The 7500-nt window shown below is 45.5% G+C and overlaps 14 non-coding genes and 4 pseudogenes across 14 annotated transcripts in view; all 18 read right to left on the reverse strand.

Moving 5' to 3' along the window:
• The window catches only part of LOC142926423 (5S ribosomal RNA), a 119-nt gene extending 105 nt beyond the window's left edge, over positions 1 to 14 (reverse strand). Inside the window, exon 1 of the ribosomal RNA XR_012943348.1 lies at positions 1 to 14. This exon is cut by the window's left edge and continues 105 nt beyond it. This is a non-coding gene — a ribosomal RNA (5S ribosomal RNA).
• A 427-nt stretch (positions 15 to 441) lies between these two features.
• LOC142925859 (5S ribosomal RNA) lies at positions 442 to 560 on the reverse strand. The gene has a single exon (XR_012942782.1). It is a non-coding gene; the product is annotated as a 5S ribosomal RNA (ribosomal RNA).
• A 252-nt stretch (positions 561 to 812) lies between these two features.
• LOC142926558 (5S ribosomal RNA) lies at positions 813 to 931 on the reverse strand. Its single transcript, XR_012943482.1, has one exon. It is a non-coding gene; the product is annotated as a 5S ribosomal RNA (ribosomal RNA).
• A 252-nt stretch (positions 932 to 1183) lies between these two features.
• LOC142927674 (5S ribosomal RNA) lies at positions 1184 to 1302 on the reverse strand. The gene has a single exon (XR_012944597.1). It is a non-coding gene; the product is annotated as a 5S ribosomal RNA (ribosomal RNA).
• Positions 1303 to 1733: 431 nt separating this feature from the next.
• Positions 1734 to 1852, reverse strand: LOC142926596 (5S ribosomal RNA). Its single transcript, XR_012943520.1, has one exon. It is a non-coding gene; the product is annotated as a 5S ribosomal RNA (ribosomal RNA).
• A 252-nt stretch (positions 1853 to 2104) lies between these two features.
• Positions 2105 to 2223, reverse strand: LOC142926342 (5S ribosomal RNA). The gene has a single exon (XR_012943267.1). It is a non-coding gene; the product is annotated as a 5S ribosomal RNA (ribosomal RNA).
• Positions 2224 to 2475: 252 nt separating this feature from the next.
• Positions 2476 to 2594, reverse strand: LOC142926389 (5S ribosomal RNA). The gene has a single exon (XR_012943314.1). It is a non-coding gene; the product is annotated as a 5S ribosomal RNA (ribosomal RNA).
• Positions 2595 to 3022: 428 nt separating this feature from the next.
• Positions 3023 to 3141, reverse strand: LOC142927899 (5S ribosomal RNA). The gene has a single exon (XR_012944824.1). It is a non-coding gene; the product is annotated as a 5S ribosomal RNA (ribosomal RNA).
• Positions 3142 to 3392: 251 nt separating this feature from the next.
• Positions 3393 to 3511, reverse strand: LOC142928198 (5S ribosomal RNA; annotated as a pseudogene).
• A 431-nt stretch (positions 3512 to 3942) lies between these two features.
• Positions 3943 to 4061, reverse strand: LOC142927853 (5S ribosomal RNA). The gene has a single exon (XR_012944777.1). It is a non-coding gene; the product is annotated as a 5S ribosomal RNA (ribosomal RNA).
• A 252-nt stretch (positions 4062 to 4313) lies between these two features.
• Positions 4314 to 4432, reverse strand: LOC142926559 (5S ribosomal RNA). The gene has a single exon (XR_012943483.1). It is a non-coding gene; the product is annotated as a 5S ribosomal RNA (ribosomal RNA).
• Positions 4433 to 4684: 252 nt separating this feature from the next.
• LOC142928028 (5S ribosomal RNA) lies at positions 4685 to 4803 on the reverse strand (annotated as a pseudogene).
• Positions 4804 to 5230: 427 nt separating this feature from the next.
• LOC142926597 (5S ribosomal RNA) lies at positions 5231 to 5349 on the reverse strand. Its single transcript, XR_012943521.1, has one exon. It is a non-coding gene; the product is annotated as a 5S ribosomal RNA (ribosomal RNA).
• Positions 5350 to 5601: 252 nt separating this feature from the next.
• LOC142926343 (5S ribosomal RNA) lies at positions 5602 to 5720 on the reverse strand. The gene has a single exon (XR_012943268.1). It is a non-coding gene; the product is annotated as a 5S ribosomal RNA (ribosomal RNA).
• Positions 5721 to 5971: 251 nt separating this feature from the next.
• Positions 5972 to 6090, reverse strand: LOC142928199 (5S ribosomal RNA; annotated as a pseudogene).
• Positions 6091 to 6521: 431 nt separating this feature from the next.
• LOC142927854 (5S ribosomal RNA) lies at positions 6522 to 6640 on the reverse strand. The gene has a single exon (XR_012944778.1). It is a non-coding gene; the product is annotated as a 5S ribosomal RNA (ribosomal RNA).
• Positions 6641 to 6892: 252 nt separating this feature from the next.
• LOC142926560 (5S ribosomal RNA) lies at positions 6893 to 7011 on the reverse strand. The gene has a single exon (XR_012943484.1). It is a non-coding gene; the product is annotated as a 5S ribosomal RNA (ribosomal RNA).
• A 252-nt stretch (positions 7012 to 7263) lies between these two features.
• On the reverse strand, positions 7264 to 7382 carry LOC142928030 (5S ribosomal RNA; annotated as a pseudogene).
• Between the last annotated feature and the right edge of the window lie 118 nt (positions 7383 to 7500).

The raw sequence follows: 7500 nt of genomic DNA on the forward strand, positions 1-7500 counted from the left end.
ATATGGTCGTAGGCCGTGCTTGCATAGACCTGTCGAACACTCATATGTATAAAACAATCAACATTCAACTATACTCCTGGAGGTCATCGTTCAAAAAACCTTTATACTGGTAGAAAGGAAGTTGTAAACTGAGTGTACCAGCCTGCAATAGAATAATGTGTCCGTCCGTCCGTCCCCTTTCAATACTTTAACGAAGTGAAATCTCGTGCTGTTGGGTGTATAAAATCAGTAATAGACAGCGCAGAGACTTGTCCTACCAGCCCACTCTGCAGGGACTTGTTTCTGAGCTCCTGGTTGAGCCCCGAAAGAGTGGCATCAAACATTATATTACAAAAAATATTGATCCCAATGCAGTACACCATATCGACGTGAAATTGGCAGGTGCACTCACTGGATGAGTCGAAGTGTAAAAAGCGACCCATCCAGATACAAAAATGCAAAAGCCTACAACACCTGGTATTCCCAGGCAGTCTCCCATCCAAGTACTAACCAGGCTCGAACATGCTTAGCTTCCGAGATCAGACGAGATCGGGCGCATTCACGGTGATATGGTCGTAGGCCGTGCTTGCAGAGACCTGTCGAACACTCATATGTATAAAACAATCAACATTCAACTATACTCCTGGAGGTCATCGCTCGTGAAAACGTTTATTCTGAGCTGCTGGTTTAGCCCCGAAAGAGTGGCATCAAACAGTATTTTACGAAAAATATTGATCCCAATGCAGTACACCATATCGACGTGAAATTGGAAGGTGCACTAACTGGATGAGTCGAAGTGTAAAAAGCGACCCATCCAGATACAACAATGCAAAAGCCTACAACACCTGGTATTCCCAGGCAGTCTCCCATCCAAGTAATAACCAGGCTCGACCATGCTTAGCTTCCGAGATCAGACGAGATCGGGCGCATTCAGGGTGATATGGTCGTAGGCCGTGCTTGCAGAGACCTGTCGAACACTCATATGTATAAAACAATCAACATTCAACTATACTCCTGGAGGTCATCGTTCGTGAAAACGTTTATTCTGAGCTCCTGGTTTAGCCCCGAAAGAGTGGCATCAAACAGTATTTTACAAAAAATATTGATCCCAATGCAGTACTCCATATCGACGTGAAATTGGCAGGTGCACTATCTGGATGAGTCGAAGTGTAAAAAGCGACCCATCCAGATACAACAATGCAAAAGACTACAACACCTGGTATTCCCAGGCAGTCTCCCATCCAAGTACTAACCAGACTCGACGCTGCTTAGCTTCCGAGATCAGACGAGATCGGGCGCATTCAGGGTGAGATGGTCGTAGGCCATGCTTGGAAAGACCTGTCGCACATTCAGATGTATTAAACAATCAACATTCAACTATACTTCTGGAGGTCATCGCTCAAAAAACCTTTATACTGGTAGAAACGAAGTTGTAAACTGAGTGTACCAGCCTGCAATAGATTAATGTGTCCGTCCGTCCGTCCGTCCCCTTTCAATACTTTAACGAAGTGAAATCTCGTGCTGTTGGGTGTATAAAATCAGTAATAGACAGCGCAGAGACTTGTCCTACGAGCCCACTCTGCAGGGACCTGTTTCTAAGCTCCTGGTTGAGCCCCGAAAGAGTGGCATCAAACATTATATTACAAAAAATATTGATCCCAATGCAGTACACCATATCGACGTGAAATTGGCAGGTGCACTCACTGGATGAGTCGAAGTGTAAAAAGCGACCCATCCAGATACAACAATGCAAAAGCCTACAACACCTGGTATTCCCAGGCAGTCTCCCATCCAAGTACTAACCAGGCTCGAACATGCTTAGCTTCCGAGATCAGACGAGATCGGGCGCATTCAGGGTGATATGGTCGTAGGCCGTGCTTGCAGAGACCTGTCGAACACTCATATGTATAAAACAATCAACATTCAACTATATTCCTGGAGGTCATCGCTCGTGAAAACGTTTATTCTGAGCTCCTGGTTTAGCCCCGAAAGAGTGGCATCAAACAGTATTTTACAAAAAATATTGATCCCAATGCAGTACACCATATCGACGTGAAATTGGCAGGTGCACTCACTGGATGAGTCGAAGTGTAAAAAGCGACCCATCCAGATACAACAATGCAAAATCCTACAACACCTGGTATTCCCAGGCAGTCTCCCATCCAAGTACTAACCAGGCTCGACCATGCTTAGCTTCCGAGATCAGACGAGATCGGGCGCATTCAGGGTGATATGGTCGTAGGCCGTGCTTGCAGAGACCTGTCGAACACTCATATGTATAAAACAATCAACATTCAACTATACTCCTGGAGGTCATCGCTCGTGAAAACGTTTATTCTGAGCTCCTGGTTTTGCCCCGAAAGAGTTGCATCAAACAGTATTTTACAAAAAATATTGATCCCAATGCAGTACACCATATCGACGTGAAATTGGCAGGTGCACTAACTGGATGAGTCGAAGTGTAAAAAGCGACCCATCCAGATACAACAATGCGAAAGCCTACAACACCTGGTATTCCCAGGCAGTCTCCCATCCAAGTACTAACCAGGCTCGACCATGCTTAGCTTCCGAGATCAGACTAGATCGGGCGCATTCATGGTGAGATGGTCGTAGGCCATGCTTGGAAAGACCTGTCGCACATTCAGATGTATTAAACAATCAAAATTCAACTATACTTCTGGAGGTCATCGCTCAAAAAACCTTTATACTGGTAGAAACGAAGTTGTAAACTGAGTGTACCAGCCTGCAATAGATTAATGTGTCCGTCCGTCCGTCCCCTTTCAATACTTTAATTAAGTGAAATCTCGTGCTGTTGGGTGTATAAAATCAGTAATAGACAGCGCAGAGACTTGTCCTACCAGCCCACTCTGCAGGGACCTGTTTATGAGCTCCTGGTTGAGCCCCGAAAGAGTGGCATCAAACATTTTATTACAAAAAAATATTGATCCCAATGCAGTACACCATATCGACGTGAAATTGGCAGGTGCACTCACTGGATGAGTCGAAGTGTAAAAAGCGACCCATCCAGATACAACAATGCAAAATTCTACAACACCTGGTATCCCCAGGCAGTCTCCCATCCAAGTACTAACCAGGCTCGACCATGCTTAGCTTCCGAGATCAGACGAGATCGGGCGCATTCAGGGTGATATGGTCGTAGGCCGTGCTTGCAGAGACCTGTCGAACACTCATATGTATAAAACAATCAACATTCAACTATACTCCTGGAGGTCATCGCTCGTGAAAACGTTTATTCTGAGCTCCTGGTTTAGCCCCGAAAGAGTGGCATCAAACAGTATTTTACAAAAAATATTGATCCCAATGCAGTACACCATATCGACGTGAAATTGGCACGTGCACTAACTGGATGAGTCGAAGTGTAAAAAGCGACCCATCCAGATACACAATGCAAAAGCCTACAACACCTGGTATTCTCAGGCAGTCTCCCATCCAAGTACTAACCAGGCTCGACTCGGCTTAGCTTCCTAGATCAGACGAGATCGGGCGCATTCAGGGTGAGATGGTCGTAGGCCATGCTTGGAAAGACCTGTCGCACATTCAGATGTATTAAACAATCAACATTCAACTATACTTCTGGAGGTCATCGCTCAAAAAACCTTTATACTGGTAGAAAGGAAGTTGTAAACTGAGTGTACCAGCCTGCAATAGATTAATGTGTCCGTCCGTCCGTCCGTCCCCTTTCAATACTTTAACGAAGTGAAATCTCGTGCTGTTGGGTGTATAAAATCAGTAATAGACAGCGCAGAGAATTGTCCTACCAGCCCACTCTGCAGGGACCTGTTTCTGAGCTCCTGGTTGAGCCCCGAAAGAGTGCCATCAAACATTATATTACAAAAAATATTGATCCCAATGCAGTACACCATATCGACGTGAAATTGGCAGGTGCACTAACTGGATGAGTCGAAGTGTAAAAAGCGACCCATCCAGATACAACAATGCAAAATCCTACAACACCTAGTATTCCCAGGCAGTCTCCCATCCAAGTACTAACCAGGCTCGAACATGCTTAGCTTCCGAGATCAGACGAGATCGGGCGCATTCACGGTGACATGGTCGTAGGCCGTGCTTGCAGAGACCTGTCGAACACTCATATGTATAAAACAATCAACATTCAACTATACTCCTGGAGGTCATCGCTCGTGAAAACGTTTATTCTGAGCTGCTGGTTTAGCCCCGAAAGAGTGGCATCAAACAGTATTTTACAAAAAATATTGATCCCAATGCAGTACACCATATCGACGTGAAATTGGAAGGTGCACTAACTGGATGAGTCGAAGTGTAAAAAGCGACCCATCCAGATACAACAATGCAAAAGCCTACAACACCTGGTATTCCCAGGCAGTCTCCCATCCAAGTAATAACCAGGCTCGACCATGCTTAGCTTCCGAGATCAGACGAGATCGGGCGCATTCAGGGTGATATGGTCGTAGGCCGTGCTTGCAGAGACCTGTCGAACACTCATATGTATAAAACAATCAACATTCAACTATACTCCTGGAGGTCATCGCTCGTGAAAACGTTTATTCTGAGCTCCTGGTTTAGCCCCGAAAGAGTGGCATCAAACAGTATTTCACAAAAAATATTGATCCCAATGCAGTACTCCATATCGACGTGAAATTGGCAGGTGCACTATCTGGATGAGTCGAAGTGTAAAAAGCGACCCATCCAGATACAACAATGCAAAAGCCTACAACACCTGGTATTCCCAGGCAGTCTCCCTTCCAAGTACTAACCAGACTCGACTCTGCTTAGCTTCCGAGATCAGACGAGACCGGGCGCATTCAGGGTGAGATGGTCGTAGGCCATGCTTGGAAAGACCTGTCGCACATTCAGATGTATTAAACAATCAACATTCAACTATACTTCTGGAGGTCATCGCTCAAAAAACCTTTATACTGGTAGAAACGAAGTTGTAAACTGAGTGTACTAGCCTGCAATAGATTAATGTGTCCGTCCGTCCGTCCCCTTTCAATACTTTAACGAAGTGAAATCTCGTGCTGTTGGGTGTATAAAATCAGTAATAGACAGCGCAGAGACTTGTCCTACCAGCCCACTCTGCAGGGACCTGTTTCTGAGCTCCTGGTTGAGCCCCGAAAGAGTGGCATCAAACATTATATTACAAAAAATATTGATCCCAATGCAGTACACCATATCGACGTGAAATTGGCAGGTGCACTCACTGGATGAGTCGAAGTGTAAAAAGCGACCCATCCAGATACAACAATGCAAAAGCCTACAACACCTGGTATTCCCAGGCAGTCTCCCATCCAAGTACTAACCAGGCTCGAACATGCTTAGCTTCCGAGATCAGACGAGATCGGGCGCATTCAGGGTGATATGGTCGTAGGCCGTGCGTGCAGAGACCTGTCGAACACTCATATGTATAAAACAATCAACATTCAACTATATTCCTGGAGGTCATCGCTCGTGAAAACGTTTATTCTGAGCTCCTGGTTTAGCCCCGAAAGAGTGGCATCAAACAGTATTTTACAAAAAATATTGATCCCAATGCAGTACACCATATCGACGTGAAATTGGCAGGTGCACTGACTGGATGAGTCGAAGTGTAAAAAGCGACCCATCCAGATACAACAATGCAAAATCCTACAACACCTGGTATTCCCAGGCAGTCTCCCATCCAAGTACTAACCAGGCTCGACCATGCTTAGCTTCCGAGATCAGACGAGATCGGGCGCATTCAGGGTGATATGGTCGTAGGCCGTGCTTGCAGAGACCTGTCGAACACTCATATGTATAAAACAATCAACATTCAACTATACTCCTGGAGGTCATCGCTCGTGAAAACGTTTATTCTGAGCTCCTGGTTTAGCCCCGAAAGAGTTGCATCAAACAGTATTTTACAAAAAATATTGATCCCAATGCAGTACACCATATCGACGTGAAATTGGCAGGTGCACTAACTGGATGAGTCGAAGTGTAAAAAGCGACCCATCCAGATACACAATGCAAAAGCCTACAACACCTGGTATTCTCAGGCAGTCTCCCATCCAAGTACTAACCAGGCTCGACTCGGCTTAGCTTCCTAGATCAGACGAGATCGGGCGCATTCAGGGTGAGATGGTCGTAGGCCATGCTTGGAAAGACCTGTCGCACATTCAGATGTATTAAACAATCAACATTCAACTATACTTCTGGAGGTCATCGCTCAAAAAACCTTTATACTGGTAGAAAGGAAGTTGTAAACTGAGTGTACCAGCCTGCAATAGATTAATGTGTCCGTCCGTCCGTCCGTCCCCTTTCAATACTTTAACGAAGTGAAATCTCGTGCTGTTGGGTGTATAAAATCAGTAATAGACAGCGCAGAGAATTGTCCTACCAGCCCACTCTGCAGGGACCTGTTTCTGAGCTCCTGGTTGAGCCCCGAAAGAGTGCCATCAAACATTATATTACAAAAAATATTGATCCCAATGCAGTACACCATATCGACGTGAAATTGGCAGGTGCACTAACTGGATGAGTCGAAGTGTAAAAAGCGACCCATCCAGATACAACAATGCAAAATCCTACAACACCTAGTATTCCCAGGCAGTCTCCCATCCAAGTACTAACCAGGCTCGAACATGCTTAGCTTCCGAGATCAGACGAGATCGGGCGCATTCACGGTGACATGGTCGTAGGCCGTGCTTGCAGAGACCTGTCGAACACTCATATGTATAAAACAATCAACATTCAACTATACTCCTGGAGGTCATCGCTCGTGAAAACGTTTATTCTGAGCTGCTGGTTTAGCCCCGAAAGAGTGGCATCAAACAGTATTTTACAAAAAATATTGATCCCAATGCAGTACACCATATCGACGTGAAATTGGAAGGTGCACTAACTGGATGAGTCGAAGTGTAAAAAGCGACCCATCCAGATACAACAATGCAAAAGCCTACAACACCTGGTATTCCCAGGCAGTCTCCCATCCAAGTAATAACCAGGCTCGACCATGCTTAGCTTCCGAGATCAGACGAGATCGGGCGCATTCAGGGTGATATGGTCGTAGGCCGTGCTTGCAGAGACCTGTCGAACACTCATATGTATAAAACAATCAACATTCAACTATACTCCTGGAGGTCATCGCTCGTGAAAACGTTTATTCTGAGCTCCTGGTTTAGCCCCGAAAGAGTGGCATCAAACAGTATTTCACAAAAAATATTGATCCCAATGCAGTACTCCATATCGACGTGAAATTGGCAGGTGCACTATCTGGATGAGTCGAAGTGTAAAAAGCGACCCATCCAGATACAACAATGCAAAAGCCTACAACACCTGGTATTCCCAGGCAGTCTCCCTTCCAAGTACTAACCAGACTCGACTCTGCTTAGCTTCCGAGATCAGACGAGACCGGGCGCATTCAGGGTGAGATGGTCGTAGGCCATGCTTGGAAAGACCTGTCGCACATTCAGATGTATTAAACAATCAACATTCAACTATACTTCTGGAGGTCATCGCTCAAAAAACCTTTATACTGGTAGAAACGAAGTTGTAAACTGA

The sequence above is a fragment of the Petromyzon marinus genome, chromosome 23 (assembly GCF_048934315.1).
Source record: "Petromyzon marinus isolate PM22_M1 ecotype Great Lakes invasive population chromosome 23, UKy_Petmar_22M1.pri1.0, whole genome shotgun sequence".
Classification (NCBI taxonomy): Eukaryota; Metazoa; Chordata; class Hyperoartia; order Petromyzontiformes; family Petromyzontidae; genus Petromyzon; species Petromyzon marinus.